Raw genomic sequence first — 20,295 nt, 5'->3', positions numbered from 1 at the left:
GGTTTTCTTCTTAAAGTGCCACTAATGTAAATGTACAGACAGAACCATGTCTACTAAAGTTTCACTATGTTAGAATTTCAATTGGAGAGATTAAATAATTTCCTATAAAAATAATGCTAAGCAGGCATTTGAGAAAGGTTGTACCATCTTATACAGAAAAGGTGCATTTGGACATTGTGAGGAAACTGTTAATTACCAATTAAAGGCACATTAGCATATTAAGGTTACCTTTCCAGGAAAAGGTAGCAATATTTGCATTAATAAATCATTGGTTATGATTTCCCAGTAACAGAACAAGCAAAATTTAAAATAGACAATTTGATGTGAGGTCATCATGAGAGGTCGTTATTGATAAACTGGAGAGTATATAGAGTATGTACAAGAACCTATGTTACATTATTATATAAGTATTGATTGAAGGAACTTAATTAACATAGAGAAGATAAGACTTAGCAGGGACAAAATACTTTTAAAAGAAGTTTTAGACTAATTCTGTTTGTCCTCAGAGGACAGACCAAATTTAGACTTGATAACAAGAAGCAAAAAAAAAAAATCATAACAATTTAGAGCTGCCACAAAGTGGAATACACAAATACACTTCATCTTATAGATAAGTTCCCACTTAGAATTCCATAAGAAGATGCTTAGAAACCAATTCTTAGGCAAATTACAATTTCATGTTTATTTCAGGATAGATACCACTGAGACCACTTTCAACTCTCAAGTGAGTGGTTCTGTGATTCTATGATTGTTAAAATCAAGTATAACAGAAAATATTTCAGAAAGTATATTGTATTAGAAATAGATTCTATTTTGTTTATATTCTATTAAAATCAGTATTCCTATGAAAATAAATCTGTTTAGGGACAGTGATTTTTTTTTTAATATCAGAACTTTAGTGTTAAAGACAGTAGGACAGTTTGCAGTCTGAATCCAACTTAATAAAGAGTAGAAAGAATAGAGTGTGTTTTTTTTTTCTAGGACAGTATACACATACTATCCAAATAATGTTTATACAATGCAAATATCATTCCTATCAATAATCATTAGTGATATCAGGTATACAAACTTTATTATAAGAATTGAATTGAATGAACTCTCCTGCTCCTAGTAGGGCCCACTTTGTCATGAGCTAAGACAGAATTCCTAAATGCAGCAAGCAAGAGAAAGACAAGAGATAAACACAGAGAGTCGGAGACAGAAAGAGAGAGAAAACTAGCGAGACTGAGACAGAGAGACAGTTTGGTACAGAGAGATGAATAAGAGAGACAAACAGAGGTAAAAGAGTGGGAACATGTTTAGGTAGAAGGGAAGGAAGAGATAATGGTTCCATGCAGAGGGGTTGGACTTGACAAAGTAGTAGAGTCAGTTCATTAGAGACTGGAATAAAAAAGGAAATGCTAGGGGATGGTAAGAGACAATTGTTAGATAATGGGAGGGAGAGAAGAGAGAGTGCCCAGTAGATGGATTTGATATTCTAAGGAAACTATCAGTCAGATTTTTCAGCTTTGGGGATTAGGGAAAAGTTCTGTTATAAGAGGCTTGAATAACAAAAAGAAAGTTTTGTCTTGTTCTGTTTTGTTTTTTAACAGCAATTGTAAGGAGTAGGATAGGAAATGCATTAAAATGGAATAGAAACATTGCCTTATGTAAAGGTCCAGTTGAGATTAGACAACGTATGTGAAGTTGTTTTATTTAGTCCTGCTATGAGAATCCCTTGATCTCATATCTGCGGCTTGTGTGTAGGCACAAAGCAGGTAATAGTAATCAAGGTTTGGAGTTTGTGAATTCATGAGTTACAATAAGATGAAGCAAGAGATTAGAGAATAAACAATAGTGTAAAGTTGAACTAGTTCAATAAGGAACTAAGTGCTGGATCTTCATACTCTGGATTCAGGAGGACCTGAGTTCAAATCCAGCCTCAGACACTTGACACTTACTAGTTATTTTCCTCTCACCTCAACTCCTGCCTTCATACCTCTATAGAAATGAATGTTTCCCATGACTTACTATCTAAATCTTGTACTCATCCTAACCATGACCTGCAATCCCTCTACCCCATAATAATTTTTCTCAGGATATATCTGAACTCAACTCCCTCCCTAAATTTAAAAATAACTAAAATTTATGTAGTGCTTTAAGGGTTGAAGTCACAAAAATCTCATTTTATCCCCACAACAACCCCTAATGGAAGTAGTATTATTACCACAATTTACAGATGAAGGAAATAACATACATTTCTCTAGAGGTATTTTAGAGTTCTTGAACATAAAAGTAGGCGCTTGTAGGTAATGGCAAGATCAAAGATTTAGCCTACTCTTTGTATAACTGAGGTGAATGAGAATGAATCATAAAACTTGAATAAATTGAGAAATTGAGAAGTTAGGTTGTGCTAAGGAACATCAACATATGTCTTTTATATAGTATGAAGGCAGGAGTTGAGGTAAGAAGAAAATAACTAGTAAGTCAGGCATTGAATTCATTGAGAAAAAAAGGAAAAACACACTGTGTCTTGGTAGATAGCCACTAGGATTGTGATTTGGTGATACAAATGTATAAATTGTAACTCAAAGGAGAAGATGATATTGCTGAGTGATGGAGGTGCCAGGGAAGACTAGAAGCAGAAATGGCAGGGGGGAGGCAAGAAGTATTCAAATTTCTCCTATCAGATTAGTAGGTTGTAAGACATATAAGAAGTTACCAGCCAACCTGGTAATGATGGCCCCAGATACACTATTATCCAGGAAGAACTAGGTCACATATGTTGCCCAAAAAAGCATGAGACAAAAAAAAAAAGTTAAAATGAAACAAATAAGATTATTCAAAAGACTTAAATTCCAGAGATCATAGTTGAAAGGAGAAGTCACAGCTGAAGTAATGAATTGTTGGGGTTAATAATTCAGTGCATGGGTTTCAGGGAGCAGAAATCAGGTATTCTGCAGTAAAAAGGTGTTCTTCAATAATTATATTTCAGTGTCACTTCAAGGATAATAGTGGGAGAGAATGGGAGTATCCTAACTATTGGACAATGTATCCAAGCAGAGTATCTGGGTGGGGGTGGGGGGAGAGCTCTATTGAAGAAAACAGGGAATTTGAGGGGTTAGAATCTAATGAGAACATTAACCTGCCAGACTTAAGTCCCAAGAGAATGTGGAAACCTTTCCTACAACAAGCCATATTTGTCTGTGATGCATCCTGGGAATATTTGTAAAACTGGCTTCCCAGCAAAGTATAAGCAGGGTCAATCTGTGTAGAGGGTGACAAGAGGAGTTTTATGTGCCTTCATTCCAAAATAAATAATGATGATAATAGTTTGCATTGATAGAACACTTTAATATTTATAAAACACATTACACTATTTTATTTTATTTTATCATATTTTTATGCTTTTCAACAGTGTATTTTGTTATCACAACAATCCAGGAATCTAGGTACTGTACTAGTACTAGATACTAGGTATTATACTCATTTTTCAGATGATGACATTGAGGTAGAGAAAGGTTAAAATCATATAGGGAGGGTCACACAGATCACAAATATTTGAATCCCAATTTAAACTCACATTTTCCTAACTCTAATCCTATTTCTTCATTCACTGTGCCACCAAAGAGCTAAATAGTAACAAAGTACCACTCATGGATTGCATTATGTCTAAAGATATCTGTATAAGCAAGGGGGGCAAAAACATTTTGCTGTGACATTCAAGGAATACATATTGGTTTTATTTCTGCCAGGGGCAAGTAACAGTTATGTACAGAAAATGTGTAAAAATATTGACAAAAGATAAAATAATAGAGATATATGCTTTCTTTTGGTGGTCATATATTAGAGAACTAACAGAACCCAGTGAGACTTTAAAATGACCCCCCCAAAATTCTACTCTTGTTAATGTAAATGATACTACCTGGGGAACTCAAAATGTGTTACATGAATTATGATATCACAACTGCTGATTAAAGTCAATTATTCAAGTAGAGGAAGAAAGATTTAGTCAAAAAGTTGTTAACCTAATTAAACTGTCCCCCAATCTGCAGAGGGCTAGAGTTGAACAGAGCAGGCAAGAGATAGGTGAGTCAGGAGTCAAACAGAAGTTTAATTTTCAAAGGAAATGGCTTGCAAGCTGAGTCCTCTTTCCTAGAGAAGGAGGGAAACTTTCCTAGAGAAGGAGGTGGCATATATGCCACCACCACCACAACCAGTGGGGGACTCACTTTAGTGTCAGCAAATCTCAATACAAATACTGATGGGCTATGTGGTGAGCTGTAGCCCTGATAATGAGGGATAACAGCAAGAATGAGTCAAGTTTGATTCGTAGCAGGACTTCATAATTGGAACATATCCACTACAGTTAGTGGTTCAAGCTCAGAAAACACCTGGTGCTGATGTGAAACAATTCTAGGATTTTGTCATGGCTGAGTTTGTCCTGAGGTAAGTACAATTATGTCAGGCTTAAGGTACAGCTTGCTTGTTGAGATATAGCTCTGGAAAACAGGGTATCTCCTAATACTATCCTGACAAAGTATTATCTAAGAAATATGTCAGCAAAATAGGGGATTAACTAATCTCTGTGATACCCCTTCAATTCTTCAATATTTAGACAAAGGAATTATGTAGTAGTTGTAGAGTAATCACATTTAAATTCTCAAGAAAAAAAAAAAAGAAAGAAACAACAAATCAGGTCAAGAAATTCTGTGAACCAACAATGAAAAATATACACAAATTATGCATTCCCATGTAACCATTTTCACATGAAGATAGCAGTTATTAACTCTTCCCAGTTACATTAGGCAAAAGAAAAGGAAACAGTAGAATCAGGAAGTTAACAAACTGGTTATTATACAGCTGACTACTTTGTACCTAAGGTAAAGTTGACTTGTAACCTATCTGAAACCAATCCCATACCGCAGAGCCATAAGGCCCAAGCCAAGGAATTCCATAACTTCCAAGGTAAGAAGAGTTATGCAGCAATTTAACTCAGGCCCAAATGGTCTGTGTTACCAATAATAGAGGAGGACAGAAATCATTAGTGATAGGTAGAATAAGGGGAAGGGGGGGGGAGAGAATATATCAAGAGAAAAGGCCTTATTGAGGGACAATTTCAAAACCAGTTAAAATAATAAAGATCCAAAATCAGAAAAAACAACAAAAGCAGAACCTAAAGAAAAACCAGAGTTTGATTAGCAAATATATCAAGGAAAGTAAAATTATAGATTTTGATGAAAGATAGCGTCTTAGTCCCTTCATTCTGAGATTCTGAAAGAACAATGAGAATTGTCATGACATCTGAAAGTATAAATAAAACTCAGAAGAAATTAGGAATTAACTTAGTATTTAAGTTAGACTGGTTAATGCATAATTAAGACAAAACAAATTTGGAAATTAGGAAAAATAATCTGTGATGGAAAATCTCTTTAATGTAGTGAGAGACTAGTAGTAGTAGTAGTAGTAGTAGTAGTAGTAGTAGTAGTAGTAGTAGTAGTAGTAGCAGCAGCAGCAACAGCAGCAGCATGACAAAACATAAAACATATATACCTTAATGATGGTATTAATATAAAACCTGAAAAAAATACCCTTCCAAATAAAGATATGAATGCATTGATTGAGATAATTCCCCAGTCAACTCCAAGGGAAAAACAAAACAAAAATGAGTGGAACAAACAAACAAACAAAAAGTCTTGTACTCCCAACTCTAATACATACAGTGGTTCAACTTAATGATATAAGTAATAACAAAATACTTTCTATTAAAAAAGGAAAGGAAGTTTTAAGAACATAGGATTGTTCTGGAGTTTAAAACAAAGTGGGATAGTGCAATAATTTGTTCCAAAAAAACCAAATGGAGTTCAAACTGCAAGCAAAATATTATACATCTTTCCTACAGTAATCAAATCAGAAAGAGGAAAAATGAAAAATTATGAATGTCTATCCACCAAGAAACACAAGACATTTTTAAATATATGTGTGTCTATAAACAAGATATGCATGTACATAGACTTAAACACACACACACACACACACATATATGTAGAAGTTAGCAAACATTTTGACTTGCAAGCATCCAATAAAGAAGCACAGGAAACTTAAAATAAGTACAGTGATTAAGAGTACGCCATGAAAGTAACGGATGCACATGGATCATTGTTCTTAAAAAGGAAAAGATTGATTTATGAAGTAAAAAAAGGAACAAAGAGAGAATATCAAAGGATAAAAGTGACCTAAGAGATAAAACCTTTATTTGGGGATTCTTAAATATTCAAAAGACGTAAAGGTGGAAGAATTGAACTGAAACAGCATGATATAAATCTTCTGACTGGTAAAATGAATCAATGACTTGTTGTGGGAAAAGACTGCAGAGTAGAAGGTTACATAAAAAAGAGAAAAAGCAGGAAGAAGGCTAGGGTAAAGGTCAGGAAAATGTGTTTTTCACTCCTACCATCTTCACAGTTCAAAATAAAGAGGTAGACATCCCTATATATACTAGCAAGGGGTCAGGAGGCATGTTTGGGCAAAGGGGATGTAGCCAATAGAAAAGGGGAACATGGGTCCAGGATACTGAGAGGGACTTGTATCAAAAGAAAAGGATGGGGAACTGCCAAAGTGTTCACCAACTGGAGGATATTTAAGTTTGAAGGGACTCACAATATGTTTAGTTTGAGAAACGATTATATATTGGGCATTGTCTTCTTTAAGAAATTGTCATTCCTCTCTAAGCAGATTTCCACCCAAATGAAAGAATGTGAGATCAAAGAGACAATTGGACTCATAGTGGAGAAAAGAAAGTAATTCCTGATAAGGGATAAGATGGATTTGAAGATGTATATTATTTATATTGAGGGCAGGGTAAAAGTGTACCCCAAGTTTTGGGTAACAAAATAAATCCCACCATGTGGTATTGGTTGTTTGTCTTTCTTTCAAATATATATTTGAAAATGAGGCAGAACAGAAAAACAAAAAAGAAGATGGTACAAGATCAACAAAAGCAGTAGTATCAAAATTTTATAAAATATAAAAGTCATAATTAACACCATGTACTTCAGAACTTTTAGTCTATGAGTAATAGAAAAAAAGTAATAAATGAAGACATAGTGAATGAATGAAAAAAGTAAGTGAAATTCACAATATTAGTAGTATAATAAAATAATGGGCTTTGCTAACACCCAAAGGCCCCAGATTGATTGGATTGACTGAGATTGACTGACTTAACTGATTAATGTATTTAAAGTTAATTCAATTGAATCCACACCTGTCTGACTCTGAAGAGGGTGTGTTCTCAGAGACTGTGGACTCTGACCTCAACACTGGACCACCCTAAAGCCCAGTGAACCAATGGGTTTGGGTTATGCAAGCCAATTAGCTTGAAGCAGTGTGTATGGACTGCCTCTCCTCAGGACTCAGAGGAAGCTGGGACTAGCAGTTTGTTGCTCAAAAAGGCTGGTGGTGGAAGAATTGAGGACGCTAGGCTAGATAGGTTTTTTCCTTGGCTTTCTGACCCAGGTGTTCTCTTCTTCACTAATAAGTGCTTAATGCCCCAAACTGATGCTAACTCTTCTAATTTATAATGGATTTTAAACATCACAGTAGAGAAGAAAAAATAATGAGAGCAAATCAAAGGAAAACATTATATGAAAGGATTCAGTGAAGGAAACCTAGAAGGAAATCAAAAGTTATGAGGAGGAAGATGAGGAAAATAGAGGAATGAAGATAATGAATTTGCTCAATGGGACAGGAAAAGAGAAGAGGGAAAATCATGATAAATAAGGATAGAATAGCAAAAAAGAAATATGAAATGAAAGAAAAAAGGTTCTTGGAAGCATCTTACATTAAGAAGAAAACTAAAGGATATCCAGAAAGAAGAAAAACAGGAAAGACAAAGGAAAGAAAATTTGAAAAAGGAAAACCTGGAAAACTACAGAAATAATTTATTTTTCATTCAAAAATAGGAAAAAGGTATGCAAAATGGAGATAGCTTCATGTACCATTTTCTTTTTCTGTTCTACTATTTGTGTGGAAATGCCCAAATTATTGGCTGTTTCAAATAAAAAACAAAAAGATACTGTAAAGATGAAAAAAGTTGGAAATTTAGAACCAAAATAACATTAGACATAAATAATAGTAGAAGAAATTATAAATCAATGTGAAATGCAAATAAATTAAATATAATTTATTGACAATTGCATGATAAAATATTAATACAAAGGGAAAAAAACAAAAGATACAAAATAAAAAATTAACAATTCATCTGGATAATGGGTGAGTCAAACAATAACAAAAAAACCTAATAAATAATTATCTGAAAGAGAATGGTAAAAGGACAGTACCCCAAAATTTCAGTGATTAAACTAAGACTTTATGGAGAAAAATAAGAAAATCCCAAATAAGAATAAAATGAAAGATTTTTAAAATAAGAGAAATACATAATTTGGAAATCCAAAAGAATATAGGTTGTAGCTCAGTAACATGTAGATAAAGTTTGAAAATGGGAACATGGAGTCAGTAAGACCTGAGTGCAAATCCTGCTTGATATACCATCACTATTTGAATCTCAGCAAGTCAAAACAAAACAAAACAAAACAAAGAACAAAAAAAAACGACAACAAAAAGCTGTCTGACTCAATTACTTCATTTACAACATGAGCTTAATAATTTCATTCACTTTAGAGGATTATTTTGAAAATCAGCAGCGATATTGAGTATAAACTGGTTAGCAAATTTTAATGTGCTATGGGAATATCTACTACTATAGGTATTTTTTTTTTTTACTGAAAAACAAAACTGAAACCTGGTTCTTTGAAAATACTTATAAAACTGTTAAACTTAGTTAACTTGAATACATAAATTGGAAGGAAAATCAAATCAAGTTGAAAACCTAGCAATATAAAATCACATCTATTAGAATCTATGCTCCTGGAAAGTTGGACTTATTTTTTTCTTCCTTTGAAAGAGTAAGTACAAAGTAAGGTTTAAAAATTAAATGATGTAATATAATGTTAATGTCATGATTAATATAATATAATGTAAACAAAAAATTACTTATCAGAACTTCCTCTGCATAATTGATTTTTGTCAAAAGTAGGGATTCAAAGTTAATGAAGGAATAAATAAAATAGAAAATGTTCAATTTAACATAGAATGAGACATTTTATACAATACAAATAAATAAAATGAAATAAAATTAGTTATGAAAGAACTATCACAGGTAAAAAAAAAACCCGATCCAGTCACATCCAGAAACTGATGTTATAATTTGAAATAATTAATAAGTATATATAAATTATGCTTAAAAATAACGGAAAAGGTTTACCAAATTATTTAATAATCAAATATATCCCCAATATCTATACTAAGACAGGATAAAAAATGAAAGAAAACTATAGGTCAATATGATTAATTAATATAAGAAATATAAGATCCTGCACCATCCTCCCCAGTGCTGTAGAAATAAAGGTAAAAACAGTATTCACCACATTGGATTTATAACAGGCATTTAAGGTGCTTCAACAAAAGGAAAATATTTAATATAATTAATTGTTATAAAATATGGTTTCTTTCTTCAGAAACCTGATTTTAATGGGGGAAAACACATGCAACTACCTACTCATGTGTGTGTGTGTAGGGAGAAAGAATGAGACAGATAAAGAAAGAGACAGAGAGAGTCATATACACACACAGAGAGAGAGAGAGAGAGAGAGAGAGAGAGAGAGAGAGAGAGAGAGAGAGAGAGAGAGAGAGAGAGAGGGAGAGGGAGAGAGAGAGAGAGATGGGAGGTCATCTCAGAAATAAAGGAATAGTAAGGGAGATAGAAAATAACTAAAAAAGCCAGGATATAAAGGACTTTAATTTTCAAGCCACTGATATTGTATATTTCATCTTGGAATTAATAGAGAACTGAAACCTTGCGATTAATGAGGGGGATCATATGATATGATCACAACTGTATTTCAAGAAAATCACTTTGGCATTTAGCTGATAGGAAGATGGATTGGAGGAAGAAGTGATGATACAAGGAAGAATGGTAGAAGCCACTTTTGCAATATTTTAGGAGGAGGATGTATGCTTTTGCTATGGTTGTCTGTGTATGAATATAAAGAAGCAGATGTAAATGACAATGTTTTGAAGCTAAAAATGACAGTATTTTGTAATGAGTCATGTGATAGGGTGAATGAGCAGTAGAGGATGATACTGAGCTTATGTGACTGGGAGAATATGGTATCTTCATGACTAATAGGAAAATTGGAAAGATGGGTAGGTTAAGGAGCAGAAATAATGAGCTCTGTTTTAATCATGTTGAGGTTGAAATGCCTAAGAGACATTAAATTTGAGATGTACAAAACACCATTGGAGATATGGGTTTAGAGTGCATGTGATGTTTTCAGTACAAAGAAAATAAAAATAAGTAAGTGACCAGGAAGGGAATAAAAATTTTATAGTAACTACAGAGTGCCATGCACTATGCTAAAAACAAACAAAATCTTTTTACAAATATCCCATTTGATCTTCACAAAAACCCTGTGGGTTGGTATTCTAGACCCTATAATCTACATGCCTACACATATACATACATACATATATACATACATATACACAATGAATGTCATTCAAAAATATAAAAATAATATTTTGTAAAAGTAGTAACAGACAACAATACTTCTATGATCAATTATAGGTTACTATAAATCATTAACTTTTGATGAAGGTTTTTGGGTTTTTTGAGTACTTTAAATAGAAGAGTTTGCATGGGAATACTTGGGTAGAGATTATATTTTCTTTTCATAATGATTACATTTTTCAAGCATCTTTTTCAAGAATGTTATTGTAATCCACCCAGGTATTAGTGCCCTTCCCTTATAATGATATTTTTATAAACTTTTAATTTATTTTCACTTCACTTCTCTGTGTCTGTCTTGTTCCCTTCCAATGGAATGTAATGTCCTTGAGAACAGTAACAGTTTTAATTTTTGTCTTTTTCCAGTGCTTAGCACAATGCTTGCATTTAATCCATGACTGTTGATTGAATTTATAGAGATGAAATTTTATTTAAGATTCTGTGATATATAATGGAGGAAAAATTAAAGGAGAAATGTCACCAAATAAAATAGAAATAGACAATGAAAATCTCAATAAACAGGGAATATAATCTAATGATATAATTCTGGAGACAGATTGGCATAGTGGAAAGAATGGCACTGGAATTGGGAGACTTGGGTTCAAATACTAGCTATGCCAATTTTTAGGTGTGTGACATTGGACAAATTAATGAACATTTCTGAGGGCCAGTTTCCTCATAGGAGATAGATATTTAATACTTAGTTAAAATATTTTTCTTTTTAAAATATGAATGTGTGTACCTGTAAATATATATATATGTATATATACATATATATGTCAATATATTTGCAATATTATTATGAAAAGTAACAATATACACAGAATTAAAAGTATAAATAAAAATAACAAAAATTTAATGATACATATAATTTTTACTTTTTAAAACTTTCCCTCCTTTTACCACCTGCTTCATTCCCAGTTTTAACTTCCTCAATATGCAATATCTTTTCTGTGTTAAATAATAAATGATAGCAGATAGTAAATATCATAAATTATGAAGAACATCAGTATAAAGTATTTGGCAATATGAATGCCATGATTGTTGAAGTATATAATAATGTTTCATTCTGTTATTTCTATTTGTAAGGATGCTTACTTGAAAATTTATAATTATTAATAATTGATTACTGATTGTGTGAGGACTGGAGGATGACAGCAAGATTGGGAGCCTGAATGCCTGGGAGGATAATGGTGCCCTATATAGTAATTAGGAAAGTTAGAAAGAGAGGAGGATTTGGGAAGAAATTTTTGAGAAGTGAGTGGTGGTTTTGGATGTGTTGAATTTTAGATCCAAATCAAGATGGCAAAAAGGTATCTTTTTTTTAAATATAGAACTAGTTCACAAAAGACACAAAGGATGTATAAAATTAGGAAATCATCTGCAAAAATATGGTAGCCAAAACAGTTATGTCATAGTGGCACATGCTTGAATTGCTACTATGGAAGTCAAAGTTTAAAAAACTTACAATAAAGTGTGTAAAGACATCCCCAGAGGGAATAAAAGATTTAAGAAGGACAATGATTCTCATTCTCCAAAGAAGTTTCCAAGTAACAGTGATGAAGGAAGAGGAACAAAATTCAGCTCCAAGAAATCTGAGAAAAGTAACATAAAGCTTGGGGAAATGGGTCTGAAACAATTCATGAATAAGCAGCAAGGAGACATGTTATTTAAGAAAACTGGTGCAATACAGTTCAAGAATAAACAGGAGGGGTGCATGTTGCCCAAGAAAACTGGAGCAAAACAGTTGAAGGGTGCAGGTGGTGGTGCAGTGGATAAAGCACCAGCCCTGGATTCAGGAGGACCTGAGTTCAAATCCAGCCTCAGACGCTTGATACGTAATAGCTGTGTGACCCTGGGCAAGTCACTTAACCCCAATTGCCTCAGCAAACAAAAAAGAATAAACAAGAAGTTAACATGTTGAAGACAAAAAGAAATTTACAACCCAAGGGCAAAAGTGAAGAAACAGGACCTAAGAAACCCAAGTGGGATAACTTGAAAAAGAAAAAGAAAGAACTAAAGCAGAGCAGACAACTCAATAATAAAAGCAATTAGTACAGCACCATTTTCAAGGCAAAGCAAACTTGAGAATACCTAAGAAGAAAAAAAAAATGTGACAAAGAAAAAAGAGCAAAACTGGTGAGTGAATTGCAGAAGTTGATTCAGAGCAATATTAAAAGTATTGCATTTCTATATGATTCAAACCATTATTGTCCAATGTTACACTCAATTTGGTAATGAGGAACAAAGGAAAAAGACATTTAAATAATTAAAAGATAATTAGGTTGAATTGAGTAAGGCCAAATATTCCAGAAATGTCATTAAGAAATTTCTTATGCATGGAAATAAATCACAAATTGCAGAAATAATAAAAACTTTTAAAGGTCTGGTGCAGAAGATGTGGTGGCATGTAGAAGCATAGGTTGTAGTGGAATATGCTTACAATGACAAAGCAATTTTGGAAGAGTGGAAGATGCTGGTAGAAGAACCCTATGGGAATACATTGTAGTTTTACAAGTCTGCAATTCACCCAACTCTGGAAAAAGTATTAGAGGTACAGCCTGATAAGCAAGAGGCTATTATGGATGAAATGTATCAGATTGTTACACCAATGGCTCAAAAAGAAACTGTAATTAAACATTCACTGGAACATAAGCTCTTGTTGGACTTTTTCACCCATGCAACCCCAAAACTCAGATTAGAAATGATTGAAGCAAAGAAGCTATAATATACCTTACATATACACATGATGGAGCTAGAGCAGCCATGTACTGTCTGTGGCATGGCACACCAAAGGACAGAAAAGTTATTATTAAAACAACAAAGACACATTGAAAAGGTAGCCAACTGCAAATATTCTCATTTAATTTTGCTTTCAACATTTGATTGTGTTGAAGATACTAAGCTTAGGAAGCAAATAGTTATGTTAGAAATCATCAGTTCCCTGCTGAATATAGTAAACAACAAATATGGAAGAAACTTTCTGTTGTATTTACTATGCCCTAGAGATCCTGCACATTTTGTAACTGAAATCATTTAAGTTCTTCAGAAGGGTGATGGAAATGTACATACCAAGAAAGATAGTATAATCTTCTATAAGGAGCTCTTGGAGTCTATTTCCCCAGCCTTCTTAAGGTACATTCAAGCTCATGTTGAGAAATTGATGACAGAAAAGTCTACATGTGTATTTTTCATTAAGGCCCTGGTATCTGCTATTAGAAATATTCAGTATGCTATGAATACCATTGACAAATTAGGTGCTCCTGAAAAGACTCCTGGCCGTAGAACATACAGCTGGATGTCTAGTTCTTAAATGGTTACTAGAACAAGATGAATAAGTAAAAGACAGTGGAAGAGAATGCTGTTTTGCAAAAATATTGGTAGAGCAAGTTGGTGTCAAGAAATTGAAGACTTGGGCAGGAGTTCTTTCTCACCTTCTCCAAAGCCCTGATCCAAAAGTGGTAAATAAAGTTAAATCTGGAGTGAAAAAAAATCATCTTCACATTGGGAAACATGAAATATATAAGAACATATAATAAAAAAAATTGAAACATTCTCTAAAACTTAATATTTCAACAAGAAAAAAAAAGGTTTTAGTCCAAAGTCCTCCTAGAAATGTGTGGTTAGTGTTTATGACATGGATAAAAATTCAGAAAAGGAGATTCACAAGAAAATACAGGTAGTAGGAGAACCAGGAGAAATGTGTTTTGTGAATCTAGAGAGAAAAGGAGAATGTAATAAAGCAAACATAAGCACCAGTGTCAAATGCTACACTGAGTTCAAGAAGGATAAGGATTTAACATTTAATCAATTGCTGTTTACTTTAGAGAAGGCATTTTCAGTTGAATGATTTATGCTATAAAGGTTTAGGAAGAGTGAGAGTAGAGGAAGTAGAGGTGCCTAGCATAGACCTTATGGAGTTGGTAATCTTTTTTTTTTTTGAGGGTGTGTGGGAGAGAATGGACCTGTGATTTCTTTGGTGTGGTGAACTCCTGATGATTAAACTACATCTATCAGTGCAGATATGCAACTGTTTAATGACTTGCTCAAGTCAAGTTCAATGACTTAGATATGTGTGTAGGGGCATAAATGCTCAAGGCAACAGATAAATAAAATCAAGATTTGAGTATACATATGCTTGACTGCACAAGCAGTTTTATAGGTATTGCACAGATTTTTTTTTCTTGTTAGGTATTTCAGATATTATTTTTTGTTTTTTTGTTTTTTGTTTTTTGTTGCAGGGCAATGAGGATTAAGTGACTTGCCCAGGGTCACACAGCTAGTAAGTGTCAAGTGTCTGAAGCCAGATTTGAACTCAGGTCCTCCTGAATCCAGAGCCAGTGCTCTATCCACTGAACCTACTAGCTGCCTCTCCCATTTCAGATGTTATTATTTCCATCTTACAAATGAGAAATCCAATTTTAGAAAGAATAAATGACCTGTCTATGGTCATATAATAACAAAGTATCAGAGTCCCAGTTTAAACCCAGGTCTTTCAGAATAAAAAGACAGCAATCTGCCTTCCTTTTTAACTAACCATGAGGGAACTGAGACAACTGAATAACAGGAAGCAGCAGGCCTCTAAGCTGTATGCCAAGAAAGTGCTGAAACCAGGCCATGGATATATACTCTTTCAAACCAAACCTGGTCAGACCTATAACAAACAAGAAAATGTAAGTTATGCTCCATATAAACAAAACGAATCATCTAACCATGTCAGATGGCAAAGACCTCAATGTACCATTCTGCAAATATATTTGCCTGTGTAAAATTAGAGAATTCATGAAATGATCTCAATTCTTGCAGGTAATAAAAAGTAAACAAAACAAACTGAAAAAACCTCCAAAAACAAAAAACAAAAAAAACCTTCTGCTTGACTATTCATATAATTGAGACAAATATGTTTTTTGCCTTGAGTTATTCAGCTTGATTCGATGTGTGTGTGTGTGTATGTGTATATATATATATATATATATATATATATATATATATATATATATATAGAGAGAGAGAGAGAGAGAGAGAGAGAGAGAGAGAGAGAGAGACTGAGACTTTTTTACATGTACAGCTCCATATTGGACTATTAGTATTATTTTATATTTCATTTTAGAATTGTATATAAAGACCCACTGTCTGTAGGACTTACGGTTACATTGAGGTGAAAAACGTTTCATTGAAGTTTTAAATTGTATCCGTAGTTATAGTCACAAAATACCCATTTCTGTTAACTATATATAACTCACAGGTTGAAATGTGTGAGAAAGCTTACTGGTTTGTGTGTTGCCATCAAGTAAATACATCAACCACAAGGAAACCAGTGCATAAAAGTTTAATTAACATTTAAGAACTTGACAAAACTCTTCAAAGGTGTTTTTATGCTATTTCACATTCTCCTGCAATCTGATGTCTTCAGTAGGTAACAGGTGAACAATTCTATGTTAAATCCTTAAAAGTCAACCTTGACTAAGCCCCCAAATAGTTCAATGAAAGATATTTTCAGTTATGAAGACCAGAACGGTCTCCTTATAACAATGGAAAATGGGGGAAATGGCAAATAGGCAATAATATTTGTTTGACATAGGTCCTATATTTCTCAATGATGTCTAATTATAATTTTCTTGGGCTTGCTATCTACGCAAAGGGATATAACAATTGAAGATCACAGAAGTGTAGACATACCTCCTCTGTCAACAATTCTGTAATCTCAACATGTGACAGTTTTTAATTCTCTAGTTTTCAGGATTCACATTCTTTGAATAACAGGAATATGTATGCCCACTAATTAAATGACATTCATTAAGCAAGTTGTTTCTGCTATAGGTACTTATTTCCTTAACCGCAGGGTATACTCATCTAGTGTTGTCATTAGAATATTTAAAAACATGAAAGGGGGCTTTTTTTCCCCTTTTACTTCTTAAGAGTTTGCTTAATACTTCAGACTTAAGCAAGAGAACAGTTAATAACATCTAAAAATGGTGTAAAACTAAGGTACATTCTCATTCATACACATTTATACAATTAATTAAGTAGCCAATCTGTTATGTAGGAATTTTGGTAGCAGAATTATAGATTTATAAAATATAGCTTCATTGTACACAATGAACCCATCATTCTATTATTAACAAACAATTTAAATTAAAAAATGTTCTCACACATACCATCCATTTTTTTTTTGTTTCTACAAAAACCTATCTCTTCTGAAAAGACTGAATTCCTTGCTAACCTCTCAAATATGGGATGTGTCGTCTCTCATAACCAACTGTTACTGACTCCCTATTTATGAAATCATGATTGCTACACTTGCCTTTTTTAGCTCAAGTATAATAGGTCTCCTTCAGTGTTAAATGCCTTGTCCAGGGTCACACAGCTAGTAAGTTTCTGAGGCTAGATTTGAAATCAGGTCTTCCTGATTCCAGGTTTGGTGCACTATCCACTACACCACCTAGCTGTCCTTCAAGTGTGTTTCTTGAAAACGATCTTTTGTTCAATTCTACTTTCTAATTCATACTGTTTTCCTCTCCCATTTTATGGGTGAGTTCATCTCTATTCTATCTCATAATTTTTGTTGGTTTTTTTTTTTGCTTGTTTTATCATTAAGAATCTTATTTTACTTCTGGTTGACATCTCCTTTAATCTTCCCTCCCTCTTATTCCTGTCCCACCCTTCTTTAAATCGTTTCCCACCCTTTTCCCTGTTAGTTAAAATGTATATCTGTATCCAACTGTGTTATGAATATGAATCTTTTCCACCATTACAAAGGTCAGATGAGAGTGAAGTTCAAGCATCGCTTGTCTTTCAACTTCCTCCTCCAATGTATAAACTACAAATTATGCACTCTATTTGTACAAATTTTCCCAGTCAGAATTCAATTTGGTGTATTTTCTAAATCATTATGGAGAGGAGAAAAGTGGGAGGCTATGTTCACCTGCCTTTCTTACATGAAAATCTTGATTCTACCTCTCAGGACTCCACTATGGATTGTTACTATTTTTTTTAATAAAGAGGGGGAAAAAAAGCAATTGAGCAAAACTGACAAATATGTTCATTATTCATTATCCTTATTCCCTTCAAAGAAGGGAAGAAAGTTTTTTTTCCTCCTCTCTCTTCTGAAGTCAAATTTTATCGTAATTTACATTCTGTTTTTATTTTTATTTATATTTTTAATTACTGTGTATATTGCTTGATTTTACTACAGCAGTTCATGTAAGTTCTCCTAGCCTTTTTGAAATTCTTCCTATGCATCCTGTAATTGATGTTATTCTAAATCCATTTACTTCAAAAACAGCACAATTCTGAAAAAAAATTTTCTCTTCCCACATTAGGAATTAAACACTTCTTACTTGTCATTATTTAACTACTTCCTAAAGCTCAAATGTATTTAAATTTCTAGGTATTGTTTTCTACCTCAAAATCTACTCAGATTTGGATCAGCCAGGTGGTGCAGTGGATAGAGCACCAGCCCTGGATTCAGGAGTACCTGAATTCAAATCTGGCCTCAGACACTTAACACTTACTGGCTGTGTGACCCTGGGCAAGTCACTTAACCCTCATTGCCCCACAAAAAACACCAAAAATCTACTCAGATTTGGTATTTTCATCAGAAATACTTCAGTGTCCTATATTCTGTTAAATATCTATTTCTTCTTTCTTTCTTTCTTTCTTCCGTTATTTCTTTAATCTATCAAATATATATATATGTATATATATATTTTTTTTCTATAGTATTACACCCATTTTTTCCAGAGTAGATTATTTTTGATGTAAGGCCTTTAAATTGCCTTTTCACATATCCTGTTCTAAAAATTCCAATCCTTTAGAGTATCTACAGCACAGGCTTGCATATTACTGATAGCTGTTCCTTGGTACTTGACCTCTTTCCTCCTGAGCTATACTCAGTATTTCTTCTTTGAGCTGGAACCTTAAATTTGGGTTCTGGGACTTTCAATTCATGATTGCTTTTGTCAGGTACTTTACTTCTATAATTCACTTCATCCTCTGATTCCAATAATTATGTTTTGGGGTTTCTTTTTTGTTGTTTTTGGTGAGGCAATTGGGGTTAAGTTGCTTACCCAGGGTCACACAGCTAATAAGTGTCAAGTGTCTGAGGCCGGATTTGAACTCAGGTCCTCCTGAATCCAGGGCCAGTGCTCTATTCATTGTGCCACCTAGCTGCCCTGATTCCAATAATTCTGGACAATTTCCTTTTATGATTTCTTAAAATACTATTTCCCAATGTTTGCTTGATGAATTTAACGTCCTCAAACTGTTTTCTACTTGAATTATTTTTTATACTAGGTACACTACATTTAAAAAATATATATATTCTGTTCAATGTTTTCATTTTATTCTAATGTGGTTTATTGTCTCATGGAATCATTGTTTTCTTTGCTTCATATTTTTGAGGGGGAGAGGGAAATCCGCTAACTGATGATTCTTTTCAATCTTCTGTTCTGGCCTATTTATTTTACTTCAGCATTTATTTTCTCAAAAGGTCTAATTTCTCCCTCTCCTTCTAAGAAATCTCTTACTTCACTTTCTTCAGTCACTATTGGAGTCCTCCTTGTGGCCAAGAACTTTTCTTTAAGTTGACATTTTTTTTTTCTTGTGGGGCTTAGCACATGGAAATTCTCTTAAACCATAGGATTATAAAAATTATTTGCAGTTTACTTTTTACTCATATTTGCATCCATACCTATTATATTGGGAGTTTGTCCCAGTCACAGGTTCTTCTTCCTGCTTTATCAGATAGAAATGGGTCAGCCCTATTTTGACTTCTCCCCTCTGTTGGTGTAGCTGGTACCAGTGCCAACAGTTTACCATGATCCCTGGAACTTTTACATTTGTTTTTCATGGTGGCCTAGCAAGGCTACTGACTTCAGTCTTTTTTCTCCTTATTCCTATGCAGTCCTCAATCAGGAGTTGATTTGATCCCACTATGTGGCTCTTACTAGCTCCAATAAGATGGTTTCTATTTCATGGGTTTCCTCCTCTTTTTGACTGCCCATATGCTGTTTTTCAAATGTTTCCTTCTATATCTCTGTCAAGAGGTCTGGGCATCTTGAAGAGGTCTCTTAAATGATCATGGGCTGTGTGTATTAGCAGAACTGCTTTTTTGTACAATGGCATAACAGGGACTTACTCTGGCACTTGCTGCTGTCTCAACAGATAAAGACATGATCCTTCTGGTGTTAGTCCCCCTTTTGCAAAAATTATCTTGGCTTCCCCTCCCCCCAAATGCATATCTCCATTATGAGAACTTACAGCCTTTTTTCATGTATTTTTGTGCAGTTTGATTACTTTTTGTCTAGTATTTTTTCAAGGCCAACTTTGGAAACATCTTGATTGTATAACCCTGATCAAGCGAGTTAGATGTGCAGTGCTCTAGGCTACTGTTTAAGATAGTGCATTGGAGAGAGGAGGTTGACTTGCATTAATAGAAGGGGTTTCATCCCCCATTAGTTCCTGATAACAACAAATTAAAGGACCAGTCCTGATCTCTCTTTCTTTAAAAAAATCAGCATTTCTTCAGAGAAAAGGGAACAACAGTTGTTGAGTTAGAATCTCAAGTTAGCAAAGACACATTTCTAGATGCTGGGAGATGAAATGATGAAGGGTGTTCTAGCTTATGCTTAGTCAAAGAAGGTCAAGTTGTTTGCAATTTTCTCTCTCCCATCAGCATTGTGGGAACTTAC

The 20,295-nt window shown here is 33.7% G+C and overlaps 1 pseudogene; it reads left to right on the top strand.

Moving 5' to 3' along the window:
- Positions 1-10,238: 10,238 nt before the first annotated feature.
- Positions 10,239-14,139, top strand: LOC122749136 (annotated as a pseudogene).
- Positions 14,140-20,295: the final 6,156 nt, after the last annotated feature.

Source organism: Dromiciops gliroides, chromosome 1, assembly GCF_019393635.1.
Source record: "Dromiciops gliroides isolate mDroGli1 chromosome 1, mDroGli1.pri, whole genome shotgun sequence".
Lineage (NCBI taxonomy): Eukaryota > Metazoa > Chordata > Mammalia > Microbiotheria > Microbiotheriidae > Dromiciops > Dromiciops gliroides.
The sequence above is the reverse complement of the archived record's forward strand: the minus strand, read 5'-3'. Positions and strand labels throughout refer to the sequence as shown.